The sequence below is a fragment of the Pseudonaja textilis genome, chromosome 5, assembly GCF_049901715.1.
Source record: "Pseudonaja textilis isolate UNSWEBS1 chromosome 5, rPseTex1.2, whole genome shotgun sequence".
NCBI lineage: Eukaryota > Metazoa > Chordata > Lepidosauria > Squamata > Elapidae > Pseudonaja > Pseudonaja textilis.
The window spans coordinates 45524522-45540899 of record NC_141994.1 but is presented as its reverse complement, the minus strand read 5'-3'; the positions used below and the strand labels follow the sequence as shown (position 1 = coordinate 45540899).

The following is a 16378-nucleotide window of genomic DNA, read 5'->3' as shown; positions in this document are numbered from 1 at the left end:
GAACAGGTAATTAGCAATGCTCTAAAGGGAGGGCATGGGAAGCTTTCCTTCAGGCAGCAGACTCTGTTTGGGTTTGATACCAGTTCAGAACCAGGAATGGTATTTAGAGGATAACATCTGGCAAATTGATTTGCCTACCTCCCACTGTTTTCTTTTTGATGTAGGAAGAAAGGAAGTCCTGAAAACTAACATTTCTCTATGGCAGAATTACTTAAAGCCACAAGGGCCAATCTAAGAACCAAGGAGCATGCTCACAAATAGAAGGGAATAAAATTACATGGAAAAAGTATTCCTTTTTATAAAACTTTGTGAAAGGGAACTTTAAAAATGTATTAATAGATCTGCCAAAGCTGCAGACACTGAATAATGTAACTCTTTTTACAATTATATTGAGATACACAAAATTTGAACAGCTATTGGCAGTACAAATGACAACACATGTGATATCTTCATATAAATGCTATGATTGTTGTACTTGTGTCAGATACAATGCAAATATGTAACTGCAGCATTTGTTTGACATCATCACAAACTTGCCATTTTGATGTCATTGTAATTTATTACAGATACCATCATGTACTGACAGATAATTTGAGTACTGTATTTTTATGACAGTTTGTGGACTTGTTTATTCCTGTTTGTTTCCAATTCTTGCCACATTTTGGCTCAGGCATTAAACTCTACAGCAATAAACCATTTTTCCTTCCTCTCCCTCAACAGAGGTTTAGTGTTCTATTAATGGAGCTTCTCTTTTCAGATATGCATTATTTATCTTCCTTTACTCTTCTCCCTTCCCAAATGTTTAGCAATATACAATCATGGTGACAACTGCTGGTAAAACATCTATTTGTAAAACTGCTCACACACTACTTTGCAAACTGCACAAGACTTTTGAAAGTAACTAAGTGCTGGTGCCATAGCACAATATTAACTTAGAATTTATTTTATTATTTTTGTAATCTATCATATACCATTCACTGAAGAGTTTTCCAAATGACAAATTTAGGCACAGAAAAGCATGTATCACAGAGGAGGACCAGCAATGTATTTTGTTACTCTATTCCACTGATAGTTCAAATGTGAAATATTCTATTTATAAATTCAAAAGTAGACTATTGAATATATATTCAATACATGCTGGAGTTATAACTGTAATGTGCTTTTTAACAGTTTTGCCATATACTTACTAGCTAACTAACTAACTAAATAAATAAATGATGGCTTATGAGAAGGTTTCTGATTAGATAAAAGCATTTCTCAGTCTCCTACTGATCTTCTAAAAGTGAGCATTGATTGGCTCATGATGTTGCCTGCCAAATATTGTATTAGGTTCATAAATGCAGACCAGCATTTAAATGTCAGCAGGAGAAATTACAACAATTAAAAAGATTGTGGGAGTTGTAAATACTGATCAAGGGTCCACTGTGCACAAGTTTACAGCGGGTAAATATTCTTATAGAAGATGAGACTACAACACAAATTAAAACAGTTAATGGAGTAAATAATGCAGACCCAGTGACTAAAACATTTGTAATAAATAATGTACAGAATATAGTATGGCAAATCAGGGAACTGTATATATTACTCCAGGTGCAAATGTAACAAAGAATTATATAAAGACATTAATGATGGAATGATTTGTTGTAAGCATCCATCATAACTTATGGTAGGTTTCTTAATGCAGGATTAAGAGGCAAAGCTCTTTGCTATCATCCAATAACCAAGTCAAGTATTCTACTTAGGAGCTAGAGAGATTAAAAGGAGACTGGAAGCTACTGGAACCTATTATGTTATCACCAGTCAAACACTTCATTACACTGATGTTCAAAAGAATAGTAAACCAAAGCAAAATATTCTTAGGAGGACAACCCGTGTGAAAAAGATGTATTATCTGTTCTGCCTTTAGTGACCTGCTGCCTCTAGAGATGTTTTAACAACTTTCAGCCCTTTAGCTCTTTGCCTCATAAAAAGAATTGGATGCTGCCTATATTGTAATGAATACCTCTTCCCAAAATAAACAAAAGCCTTGCAGGAAGGGAGCATTTCAAAGACTGTTAGGTGCTCATAACTTCTCATCCTCCCCATGAGGCTTTTTTCCTTAAGTATAGTTTCACTCTCTTGTTTTATAAACTGGACTTTAATTAAAAACAGGAGTGATGCTCCTTTTTCTTCTATAGCATGAAATCTTGTACATGTATTATGCCTTCTTGTTATATAACAACAATCCTGCTGGATCACACATGAAAGTAACAGGATCTGCAAGATCAATAGCCTTCAATATACCTATCATCCATGAATTTATCAAATCTCCTTTTTAAGTCAATTCAAGCTAGTGGCTATCACATTTTGTGGTGGCATGTTAAAAATTATGCACTTTGTGAGGAAGTGGTTCTTTTTCTATTTTAAATTTGCTTTTAAAGAGGTTAATTGGATGATTCCGGTCTTAATTATTTGAAACAGAAGAAACTTTTTCCCTGTCTACTTTCTCCATGCTATGCATTATATCATGTCCTTCAATCATTATTTTCTATTATACTCTTTTTTTCCAAAAGTATCCCAAACATTCTAGTCCTTTCTCCTAATGAAGATATTAAAAGGATATTGAACATAAAATCTATCTATATGACCTGAAAATTTGGAAATAATTGAAGATGGTAAAGTGTATCTTCATAAAAGGGACGCTAAGAATACTTGGCCAAGTGTTTCTGCCTCTCTATAGCCAGAAGGGCTAGTTTCTAAGAATTAGGAGCTCATGAATTCTACCTCCCCCCAAACAAACAGAAGGAAAAGCATTAACAGAACAATGAAATAACAGAGTTGGAAGGGACCTTGGAGGTCTTCTAGTCCAACTCCCTGCTTCAGAAGCCTGCTGTCCCACTGCTCAGGAAATCAGATACCATTTCAGACAAATGGTTAACATGGACTCTAGAGAAAGTCCATCTATATTTACTCAGTGTCAGACAGTATAAATACCCCACAATAGATGGCTTGCAGTAATCTAACATTTATGATGAAATTCAGGAACAATGGTGAGGTTATTTTGTTGATCAATGTTCTAATTTATTGCTTTTCCACAGATTTAATTCCCATAAGGGTTGATTGAACTATAATTTGTGAAGAAAGAGTTGAGACTGCGTATTTTCTTCATACAAGTTTGATACCAAGAAGATTGGTCATTTTTTGTAAATAGCTGAGGTAACAGCCCCTTAGGATCAAACAGGATTCAGAGACCTAAAGATAAAATCTTGGAACAAGCCTCAAAATTGCATTAGGGACACATTTTGAAGAAACAAAAGACTTCCTAAGGAAGCTCAATTAAACAGTTTCATATGCTCATGGATTTGTGAAGGGGCCAAGTTATATAACATAAAATAGTTGAGCAACTTTATTGTAGCTATAAATAATTTATTGGAACTGGGAGGTGAGAGAATTATTCAAAGACGTTAATTTCCTAGAAGCCTGAAAGACTAAGCCCAAATATTTAAAACATTGAACACGTTCTAGTTTATGACTTGATGAACCACTGGTTTTTTTCCCCTGCTGTCTGTTTTTGAAAGTAATGAAGCTAAAAGACTCCTTTTTTGAGCTATTTGAATGTCTAGATGAAATCAGACAGACCCTACCCAGTTGCTTTTTCGTATTACTTATGAGTTAGAAAAAAGAATCATTGATCCACTCAAAATGTCCCAGAGTCTAATTTCAGAGATGTTACTGAATCTTGCTTTAAAAATGAACAAAGGCTGCAAATAAAGTCAGATCAGAATGATTTCTAGAATGATCAGCTAGATGATGTAGCATTATGCATTGTCCTGATTGGAAACCCACTTGCTTGGTGTTGCTTATTCCTTCATCTGTAACCCAGGTATTGAGTTTGGTGAATTACCTGTTAAGTAATTTGTTAATGATGTACAATAGGCTAATTGGCCTATAATTAACTGTGTCATTTCTATTGCCCTTTTTATATAGGCAAACGATTATTTTTACCTTCCACTCCTGTGGGATCTTATCTGTGAGATTAATATACAAAAAGGGAGAGGTCAATACTGGTGCCCATTATTAGAGTTAGATTTAATTAGCAGGAGGGTGGGGGATACAATTGCTATAGGAATTTACCACACTTTTGGTTGATAATATATTTACTTTCTTGTATGTGACTAGCATAGTAAGGATAAGGACACATCCATCACTGAGATATCATCATGAGAATTGTACTGTCCACTTTTACAGATAGCATAACAAAATTTAGCTATGTTAAAGGAGACTGAATCATACTGATCTGATAATAAATGTACATATAAAAGATCAGAATTTCTGATAGTTGAGTATATATACACATACTTACACACATGTGTATATGTAATGTTTGATTATAAATTAATTATAATTTATAACCAAACATTAATTATATAATTAAATAAATAAATAAAATAAATTAATTATATTTATTTATTTATCTAATTTATTTAGGTGCCCATCTCAAAAGGAAATGACTCTGGGTAGCATACAATACTAAAAAATTAGAATATTTTCTGTATAAAGTGCAATATATAACTGTAACTGTTTACTGTTGTAACAACATATATTCTAGATTTTATTTTTCTGTTACATTTTTGTCATTTATTTTTAAGCACTTGTTATGTATTTTTTGCCCTTCATTTTGTTTTTTTCTTTTCTGCTATTATTTTAAAAGCAATAAAAATTTTATTAAAAAATACAGCACTGTATCCTGGCTATCAACTGTTTCTAAAGGGTAGCAATTATGTGACATTGAGTTGACCTTGGCTGATTTTAAAAACCTAAGCAGACAATGGAACTGCTTAATATTGGATTGCTAAATCATCAATAAATCCCAGGGCTGTAAACTAAACTGGGATGTTGAAAGAAGAAGACAATACAAAACAACTTCCATGTTATTGTTATAAGAAGTACATGAAGACACTGGTCAATTTTGATTTGAAATAAAGTTTATTTATAGGTGGCTATTAAAGTAATATTAGACCTCAACATCCCCCTTCACGCATCCTCCTCTCTTCCTCACCCATCTTTTAATTTATATTGCTGTACTTTCATTATTTATTTTTGTTGTTTCATTGTTTTATTATTGTTATATTTACATTTTTATAATTTTACATTCTACTGTTGCATGCTGCCCAGAGTAACCCCACAGCAGGATGGGTAGCAAATAAATTTAATAATAAATAAAATAAAACTATACAATGCAGTCAGTGGTGTGTTTCAATTTCTTTTTACCACTAGTTTGGTGGGCATGGCTTGGTGAGTGCACTTTGCATGCACACACACACACTTTGCATGCATGCAAGTGCCAAACGTGCATTTTGCGCAGGCGCAGAAACTCACCTCCTGCAATACTGCATTCTCCCTGTCACTTCAGCAGCTGTTGCGCGGCAATCTGCTGGGCACACAAAGCAGCTGTGCTTCAAAAGCAGGTTAGTAAAGGTTACTAAAGGTTAGTATGGGAGCCTGGGCGGGCGGGCGAGCAGGCGGGCGGAACAGCAGAGTGTTGGAAAGAATTAGTTCAGTCTCCACTGCTCATCAGCGCTACCAGCTTGGCAGAACCAGGCCAAACTAGTAGAATACCAGCACTAAATGCAGTGCCTCAAACATCATCTACCAAACTCTGACTACTCAAAGCATATTGTGAATTTTAATTCATATGTATATACATTTATCTTTGTGCTCCATGATTCATTCAGCTAAGTTTATAAATCATATTACTGATAAGTAATCTCAGTAAAACCTTCCCTTTTATTTGAAATGGCAGTATTACTCCCATTATGAAAAAATAAGGGTATGAGAATATACTGTTCTGACCTACACTGAACTCACTTTCATATAGGATTTTTGTTTTATTAAAAGTCAAGTCTAGACTGCCATATTTGGTAGCTGACCTCATTTCTTGTTCAGTTTTAGTACGCCCACATTTTCAGTACAGGTAGTCCTCGCTTACAACAGTTCTCTTAGTGACTGTTCAAAGTTACAACAGCACTGAAAAAAGTGACATGACCATTTTTCACCGTAACAACCTTCACTGCATTCCCATGGTCACATGATCAAAATTCAGATGCTTGGCAATTAATTCATATTTATGACTGTTGCTGTGTTCCAAGATAATGTGATCAGATTTTGCGACCTTCTGACAAGCAAAATCAATGGGGAAGCCAGATTCACTTAACAACTGTGTTACTAACTTATCAACTGCAGTGATTCACTTAACAACTGTGGCAAGAAATGTTGTAAAATGGGGCAAAACTCACTTAACAAATGTCCCACTTAACAACAGAAATTCTGGGCTCAATTATGGTCAAGGAGTACCTATACTAGAGTGTAGTTTTTAGTGCAGCTATTTATGAGGTTATTTCTGTTTAATGCCACAGGAACTAGTATGGCTGGTTGATAAAATTCACCATTTAACATGGCATTACACGGATGTGATTTCATCCCTGTGCTACAGCTCTCCAAAACTTGTGATTTGTTTTCTCACTAGAAGGAACACCTGGTTACCACCCTCTGCCCCTTCTTGGCCTTTGATCTCCTAATGTAACATTTTGATTACAGTTCCTTATAGGATGGTTTTCCTCACATTAGGAGCTCAATATTTTTGGTATACAATCCATTAAATGTACACCACCTTGTAGTTTTTCTTTAAAATACAACCAGGTTTCATCTGGACTGTTTTGAATTTTTGCAGATAGTACAAATGTTTTGGCAGATTTGGTAGCACAGCCAAAGCAAGCCAAGGTGTAATTGATAGGAATTTTGTTGGTTTCTTGGTTTTCTTCTGCAGGAACCAGAAAGGTGCCAAATATTCCCTGGTGCTTTTTAAAATATAGCCGTAAGGATGGAGTGAGTGCTAGCAATTTATTTTTCTATTGCATAGAGTGGGAAATGGGTAGGGGGAGGTTGCTCTACCTCCTCCCCTCTTCAGCATCTATAGATATTACTCAAGCTATCTATCTTTCTCCTCCTCTACTCAATCCACTGCAGCAATGTGCCACAATTGGTATTTGGATCCAGCACCAATTTGGAAAATTGTCCTTTTATATACATAGCTATCAGAAACCTTTTTAAATGCAACAAAGGAATGGTGGCTCATAGCAATCCATTTTATACCAATCACTGAGGGACAAAAAGAGATTTGCCAATAACCAGACAAACACACATCATGTGTTCTGGAAAACATTGGAAGCATACAGGTAAAGGCACTAGCAATGTATTTTATTTAGCTCTAGCTGTACATTGGGCTCCCCTTGAAGATCACCCAAAGTTACAACTGATCCAGAATGGTACATGCAATGTTGGGCAGTTTGGCCCATTACAATGTTATGCAAGCTGCACGAGCTCCCAGTTTCTTTCTAGATACAATTCAAGGTGCTGGTTATTATTTTTAGGGGCCTACATGACATGGAGTCAAGTTATTTATGAGATCATCTCTCCCTAAGGGTAGTAGCACTATATGAAAGAGCAGAGAAACCCCCAAAGATTTTTAATCCAGATTTACTGATTACTTTCAGATGGAGTAATCTGATATCTCTGCACACACACTCTGCATCACTTTTCTTTCACACATATCCAAGATACATTAATTTGTTTCAGTTTAAATTAAATTCACACATTTGTATGTAATTTTCTCACCTTATTTACATGCATTGCTTTTGTATTACAGTACCATCATTCTGTGGAAAATCTACTAAACTTTTCTGAAGATGGAACTATTTCAGCCCTTTTCCATCGTCTTGTATTTCCCCAGTGCTCCAGGATTTTTGAAAGATGCGGTTCAGTGAAAGCACACCTGCCAATTGCTTCAGAACCTTGGGGTGTAATTCATACAGTCTTGCTGATTTGAACTCATCTAGAGTGGATAGGTGTTCTCTTACCATTTTCTTGCTTATTTTGACTTGCCTTCCTAATCAGCATTTTACAGTGTTTTTTCCGAAAGGTTAAACTGGGGTGTGTGTGTGTGTGTCTGGCAGATGCCAAAAATGAGTTAAACACTTCTGCTTTTTCCCTGCTGCTTGTCACCTTTTTGCCATTTTTCCTGTTAATGAACCAATCACTTTCTTGACCTTTTTCTTTTTATTTACATGTTGAAAAAAAGCATCCTTTTTTGTTATTTTTGACTTTTGTTGCAAGACTTATTTTATTTTGAGCTTAGCTTTCCTGACTTCATCTTTGTAGCTTCAGGCTATTTGCTGATATTCTGCCTTAGTTATGTGCCCCACAAAATCCTAGACAGATAGTTTAGGTGATCTGAGTAATGGGAGCTGGGAATTATTAGTACTTCCAAGAATAAGTCAGGGATATGCATGAAGCCAGTCCACGCATAAGGTAAATGGCCCATTTGATTTTTCATTGTAACCAATCAAACTCTACCAAGGTGATCAAAAGCAGATCAACTGTATATATAGGGCTGCCCACTTTAACGGTAATCTCCTTCAACTTAAAATAAGCAGATGTGTTGAGATTGCAGCTCCCTGAAATCCCAGCAATTGGCCACAATATACCGTAATTCCAACATATCCGGGGACACCAGGCTAGAAGTAGCTGCTAAAAAATAAAGGTCCAAGGAAGGCAGTGGTCTATAGTATACCAACAGTGTTCAGACATACTATTTAAACTGATCTGCTGCATTCTGTATAACTCTTAAAATTAATGCCTAACAGTTTTCATTTTGAGATTTTTTTTAAAAAATAAACATTCTCTCACTTGCAATTGAAGCGTAAAAATGATCATATTCATACAATATTTTATCTTATAACAATCAACTCATTCTCTTATGTCACTTCCATGAATACCTTGAAAAATACCTTGAAAAACCTTGACAGAGAAGTCAAGCTGTATGCATATGAAATAAGGGCAATCATTTTTATGTATACAACAGAGAAGGGGTCCACTCACCCTTCTTTTTCTACCAGCTTCCATTTGCATTGTATTATCTGAAAAGATATTGGAAAGATATTGGAAAGAGATATATTTCTAGAATCTTATCAAAAATTGTTTTTAATTAGAGATTTAAAAAAAACTACATCCACCTTTGGTTGTCTAGCATTTAAATATGGTAAGTACAAATGTCAGTGTATTACTAACTTGATAATACATGCCTTATATTTTGTACCAATTCTGCTCTTTTGAGGGGGAGGGGGAGGCTAGATCTCACTCTACCTGTACCATTCTGATGTCACATGGAGCTATTTCCAGCCCAGTTACCATGGAAACCACAAGGCCTTCACACCAGTTAGCAGTTCAATATATAATTTACTCAGTTTTTTTCACCCAAGTGATTGAAACTCATATATAGCAACTGCATGCATACATGTATGCATAACTTCCTACCAATTTTATTTTACAAAAAATATGTAATTGTATGACTGTAGAAACAGTTAAACAGTAAATTTGTTCCTTTAAAGAAATTGCACAGACTCACAAAATGACCATTAACATTTAGGCTCTGATGTCAGTTTTTCCCAAACTGAAAACCTCCCAAATGTAATTTAGAGACCCGTATTGTGATGGCTACACAGGATCAAAATGTTAGAAGTTTGGTCAATAGATTTGTAACATAGCATCTTTAGGAAGCTTCACTATATTATACAGCCAGTACTTTAAGAAACAATCAAGCAAATGGTTCTGAGGAGAAATTCAGTGTGAAATATACAATAGTGCCAGTGAACTAAATTAGGCTTGAAACCACAAAATCTAGATATGTAATATGTTAGAAAAAGGGCAATAATGGTCTGAGGTATTCCAGACAAGCCTTTCATAGGAAAGTTGATGCCCTCTCTCATTGCTAAGGTGGGGCTGGGGAGCGAATAAACTTTTATTATTTTAAGATACATAAGAAGATTTTACTATTGTGAAACCTGTGGCATGGGTTAAAAGCAATATTTCACTTTACTCTGTGGTGAGACTTGTCATGTAGAAACCATGAAGCATAACAGTTATAACCACATGCTAGAGAGAAATTTGGAAGAAAGGAAGTAATTATTTTGCTACTATAGTTCCAGTCCACTGGAATTGGGGAGTGGAAGGAAGGCATGTTTTAAAAGCAGAAATTAATGTCAGATTAAGCATTTCTCACAATTACAATTCCATATTGGGGGAAATGGACCCATTTAGTTGTAAATGCAGGCAAACCAACCAGGGAGTTAAGAAGATTTCCTATACAGAGAAGAGAATCATTTTTCCCGTCTTAATGTTACACGGAAAGAAGTTCCAGATGAAAATTTCTCTTTGGTGTAATACATCCTTTCAGAATCTGAGCTGATCATTTTCATTATAAAACATACATTTATTTTTAGTTTCAGCCAAAGAATATTAGATGTGAACTTTCAGTTGTAACTGAAACTTTTTTCTAGTTCTTGAGGCAGTTATTCTTTAGTCCCATCTCACTCAGTCTTTCTGAATATGAAGAGATGGATAAAAATTGAGTATTCAGACACGCAACTGCATATCGGTACTCAGATTTTTGACTCATGTATTTCCTTACATGAATCAAAATTAAAGTAGCAAACATTAAAAAATTTAAAAGATCTTCAAGCTGCAACTTTTCAAGCAGAAGTTTTCAGATATTGGTTATCCCTGGATTTTTTAAAAAAAATAATTCAAGAGATATTTTTACTGCTTTCATTAAGAATTATTATTATTTACTCATGAACCTCTGCACAAACTCAGTGAAATGTAACAATTCCCATATAAATCCAAGAGGGGATAGACATTCAATTAAGTTGTGTCTTCTGATAACAATAGCCTTGTGGAAAATTTTCTTGTTTGAAATGTTTTAAATAATCTGTAAACTGGCCAGAGTTACTGGAAATCAGGTAGAATATACATTTAATGAAAGTAAAACATAAGGAAAAATCTGAGGGCCTGCAAACTATAGAGAGATCATGCTTTTCAATATGTAAATATTAAAATACTTACTGCAAGCTTTTCTTAGAAATCTTTTTATCTTGACATATCAGTTGTTGTTTCTTTATCTCTAAGGCCATAAAGAGTATACACACATTTAGTCTGAAATTTAATGTTCTATTTTAAATGGGGAATCTATGAGACTGTAGGCTGAGGCCCCAATATAGTATACCTGTTTATCTCACTATCAGCTCCCTTATAGGGTTCTTGTATGGAAATAAATGGACAGGAATACTGTGTACATTATTTTGAGCTTCTGAAAAAGGCAAGATATACATTTAATGAATAAGTAAACAAACAAGCCCTACTGAATTCAGCTTGCTCTGAATTATTTTTTTATTTTTCTATTTATTTATATAGCAAGTATATAAGTAACTGCTTGGATTCTCTATTGTCCAGAAATGATTATACTGGCAAATTTACAAATCAGATATTTTTTTCATATATTAACTAATATATTTTGGGCAAGCCAATTCAATCAATTTTCCTTCTTTTCATGATCATTTCTTCAAGCTTGAATCTCCAAGCCTCTGTGGGAAGCAGCGGAAAAGGTTTTCATAGTTCATACCACTGATCTGTTTTTTTTAAAAAAACCACCCTTAATCTGATGTCATCTGATGTGTTGACAAACATTCTAACCATCCCCAGTGATCAAAATTGTACCCATCAAAAATATCGAGATTGGGAAAGATTGTTTTAGGAACTGAAGGAACAGGTCTCACTATAGTTCCAAACATAGATATAAGAGATTGGAAATTATTGTCAAGCCTGAAATTGACATGTGTAGCCATTTTATTTAGCCTTTTTATGTATTCTTTTTCTTTCTTTCTCTTTGCTCTCTGGTATTGGGGGAAAGGGTTTTGGGCTTGCCACATTCCTAAGGTGGAGGAGTGGAGATAGAGTTGTTTAGGCTAGGTGGTGTTTCTTCCCGTGGGAACGAAAGCTGACCTTGCTGAGACCTGAAGGTGGAGTTTGAGAACACCAGGCAACGTTGATTTACTTCTATTGGAGAATGTGACTCTTAGAGGTTGTTTCTAACTTCCAATATTATGTGGTGTAATTCCGGGTTGTGTCAGATCTGGAATTACAACAGACTTTGCCAATTTGATACTATTCTAAATAAAAGAAATTATTATGGAAGATGGACTTCGCTGTTTTCTTTTTGAATTGATTTCATCACTTGGAAACCTGACAATTATGCTATCGCACTACTGTACGACATTTGCTGTTTAGAAATTTTCCAGATTTTGGGTTTTATGTATGGAACAGCTCTTGTTTCCAGACACTGCATGACTTTGGATCCTGAGATAGATGATCCCATAAAATACTTTTTATTATCCTGTCAGGCCGGCATTACTAGCCGTCTGGGGCCACATGTGGTTTGTGGGCCATGGGTTGGACACACCTGCCATAAAGGTCCCCCAAATTCTATATACTTCAAAAAGCAAACAAAGATCTAAAAAGAAAACACTGTCCAAAGCACTTTGTTCCTTATCACACATTCAGCAATCAACACATAGATAAGAAAAAAACCAATGACATCTGCAGGATATTAAAAGTTATATAAGCTAAAATGAAAAACTGTAGCCAGTGAAGTCAGATAGACTGATTACATACTACAACTCTGATCAAGACAGGTAGAACCAGCTATCACACATAAGATGTCACTAAAACTTATTCCCTTTTATCAGAGCACTGATTATATTACCTAGTTTGGTAATGAAACATATGTAACAAGAAAACTATTACTGAGTAATTTATCGAATTCTAGAAAATTTTGTCCTTTCATTTTTCAAGAACATTTCTAGCCTCGAATAACAGAAAATTAGAACAGAATGTACAGGTCATCTATTTTAATAAAATGTTCTCCTTGCTCCCCAGCATTACTGTTCTGGTTCAACAGAATAGAAAAAGAAAGAAAAAGGAAAAAACAATTAGTCTGATTGACAAAGTAAGGACAACTAAGGGGCCTCTTATCCTTGCACATTCACAGGAATTTTCTTCCCTGTTCATTGTACTAGAAGCTTTCCACTCCTTGCTAATATTGCAACTACTACTTTTCACTCCTTGCTAGTATTATAACGACTATCATGGCAATATTAGCCATGATAGTAATTAAGCATTCTCTCGCTCTCACTCTCTTACACACACACACACACACACACACACATACACACCCTAATGTTCAACAAAGTTGACTGGAATGAAAGCTAGAATAGATAAAAGAAAGTATTGTTTTATACAGTGAGTAATTAATTTGTAGTATGGAATTCAGGTCTATTAAGACTAATGACTTTGAAGCCTCAGTGTTTTATTCTGAGGTTGTGGGAAGTATATCTCCAAATGCCAGCTGAAACTGTATAAAAGGAGTATGTTTCCACCTCTTGTTAGCAAGTAGCCCAGAGGCATCTGGCTGAGCATTGCCAGAAAATGCTGAGCTCAGATAAATGCTGAGCTCTTGGTTTGATCCAACAGGACCATTCTTACGTTCTCATGAAATCGGAAGTTGTAGAACACAACATTAAAGAGTTAAAAACAAGTTATTTGAGATTATAAAATGACAAAGGCAAAACTTAATTTGAATTAAGCCATGAAATTTATTGTAATTTCAGGATATATCACTGCCACATTTCTAAAGAAGGAAAAGTATCTTAGAATATGCCAAGAATTTCCTCCTCCCATCATTCCTTCCCATCTGTCACTAAGACAATTGCTCAAACCTGTACTGTTACAGGTAATTAACCAGTTCTATTTAATTGTGAACTTGATAATTCATACATATGTGTGGTAATATATTTTATTAATCATTTTCTGTAAGTCCTTTGTACAGCCATTTCGCATAGATCTAGGGATTTGCAGACACTCCTGGTGGGGGCAGGATTGCCTTTGCAATGGGTGTTTCGTCCTGTTTTGATCTGCGAGCTTAGAAGGACCAGGAATATAGGTGAAGGTTCAAGGTACACAGCAGAGACGTTCCCATGGGACTTTCCGTGCCTGTATGTTCTCATGGGACTTTCCACAGCTGCATATTCTCATCCTGTTGAGGTCATTGTTTTGATTCTGTACTTTCGATTTCTTTCTTAAATAAATACTGCTACCTGAGTTCCGGGGCTGGCATTTGCTCAGACGTTTCCCTGCGTCTCATTTCAAGTGCCAGACCACCACAAGTGGTGACCCCGACGTGATAGTTTGGAAAAACTATACGTTCCGACGTGATAGCTTGGAGGCTATACATTTCCCGCATCCTATACTCATCGTCGCGGACGTCGACTGGGCCCTCATCTTCTTCGCTGGACGGAGATAGATTCTTTTCGTGAGTATGGGGGGAGATCTCTCGAAGGCTCAGAAAGAGCACATCAGGGAATTGAGAGGGATCATTGGGAATAGTTTTGGGTTTGGAGTTCGTAGTAGAGGACATGCAATGGGAAAGAAAGAAATTGAGGACTTATTACAGTATGTTTGGAAACATATTCAGTCATATCCAGAGGGAGGTAGTATTAAAGTAGAATCCTGGAGGAAAATAGGGAAATTTTTGCACGAGGAACCTCGTGCCCCTTCTTCAATTTTGTTAACTTGGAGGGTGGTTATGGATGCGTTATCTACTTATGAACAACCGCTCCTAGCACCCCCCGAAGAAGGTTTGCCGCCTTACCATGCGGTACGTTTGTTGCCGCCGACGGCACCTCCAGATAAATCCAGAGGACTGTCAGGCGCTGAAAATACTTTGTCAGAAGATAAGAGTTTACCTTTAAGGGTTCAAGTAGATGCAGTTACTGCAGCTATTCAAGAAGCAAAAAATAGAGGGGAATTATCAGGAGATGATTTGGTGGAGTTTGGAGTAGAGATTCAACTTAATCCAGTAGAAATTGGCATGGACGCTGCATTAAATCCGCAGCGGGAGTGGAAGCCTTTACCTCTCAGAGTTTTAAAGGGAGTTAAGCAAGCAGCAAAAGAGTATGGTGTTAGATCGCCATATACTCAGGCATTGTTAGAAGCAGTTGGTTATGGAAATAAAATGATTCCGGCTGACTGGAAAGCTCTGTTGAATATGATTTTAACTCCAGCTCAATATTTGGTGTTAGATCAGAAATGGAGACAGCTGGCAGTCCAGAGGGGAACAGCAAATGTTACCCCAGATCAGCTTTACGGAGCTGGTAATTATACAACAGTGGAACAACAGAGAGATGGTATGCCTGAGGAGGGGTTCGTTCTTCTCCCACAATTAATTTTTCAAGCCGTAGGGGCTCTCCCTGACGGCGAAGGTGGTGAGAAGACCTTCACTAACATCAAACAAGGGAACAATGAACCCTATGAAAATTTCATTAGCAGACTGAAATTGGCTATTGAAAGGCAAATTGACAATCAATTCGCCCGGAACGAATTGCTTTTGAAGTTAGCAGTAGAACAAGCTAACACAGATTGCAAAAAGATCTTAAATCCACTTGTAGCAAGTGGAGAGCGAGAAATCGCAGATTTGATTAATGCATGTAGGAAGGTTGGGAGTCAGTCTTTTAACATGGAGACTTTAGCTCTGGCTCTGCAAGCAGGAAATGCTAAAAAGGGAAATTGTTTCAATTGTGGGAAGCCTGGACATTTTAAAGCGCAATGTCGGGCTCCTGGTGGGGGTCAAAGTCAGCAAAATAAGAGACCAATGGGACAGGGTGTGACCTAAATCACTATATCAGATGCTCCTACAGTTTTTACTGATGGAGGGAAAGTTTTTGGTGCTTGTGTTTGGAAAGATAAATCTGGAATTTGGCATACAAAAGTGACATCAGAGCAGAAGTCTGCCCAGCAGGCAGAACTTGCTGCTGTGGTTTTGGCTTTTCAAAATTTTAAAAATCAGGATTTTAATCTAATAGTGGATTCTTTGTATGTATATAATTTGTTACCCTTTGTAGCAGGTTCTTATTTGTCTCCTGGAATCTCACCCAATATTTTAAGATTGCTTTTGCTGTTGCAAGGATGTTTGGAGCAGCGTGTGAATGTGTGTTTTGTTGCCCACATTCGTAGTCATAGTAACTTGCCTGGAATTTTATCACAAGGTAATGCCAAAGCTGACAGTGCTGTAACTTCAGTCCTCACTGTCCAGCCATGGGACAGCCATAGTTATTTTCATCAAAACGCTAAAGCGTTGGCATCCCAATTCAAGCTTACTACTGCAGAAGCTGCTGCCATAATTCAACAATGTCCAACTTGTTCAAAGCAAGGCACGGCTATCCCTATGGGAGTCAACCCCAGGGGGTTGAAACCTTCAATGATTTGGCAAATGGATGTTACTCAATATCCATCATTTTCACCCTGGAAGTATATACATGTGACTGTGGATACTTACTCAGGATTTCTAATGGCCACCCCTCAAAGAGGGGAGGTGGTTAAACATGTCATCAATCATTGCATTAAGACATTTTCAGTTGCTGGTACCCCTCAAACTTTAAAAACAGACAATGGT

General features: G+C 36.3%; 1 protein-coding gene across 3 annotated transcripts in view; it reads right to left on the bottom strand.

The window, feature by feature from the left end:
- The window catches only part of TCF20 (transcription factor 20), a 166039-nt gene that overhangs the window by 73853 nt on the left and 75808 nt on the right, over positions 1–16378 (bottom strand). Inside the window, exon 2 of one of the 3 annotated variants that reach the window (XM_087934708.1) lies at positions 8917–8954. The exons of the other annotated variants lie outside the window; for them this stretch is intronic. The gene's annotated coding sequence lies outside the window, so the exon portion shown is untranslated. The remainder of the gene's footprint in view (positions 1–8916; positions 8955–16378) is intronic. 3 annotated transcript variants of the gene reach the window in all.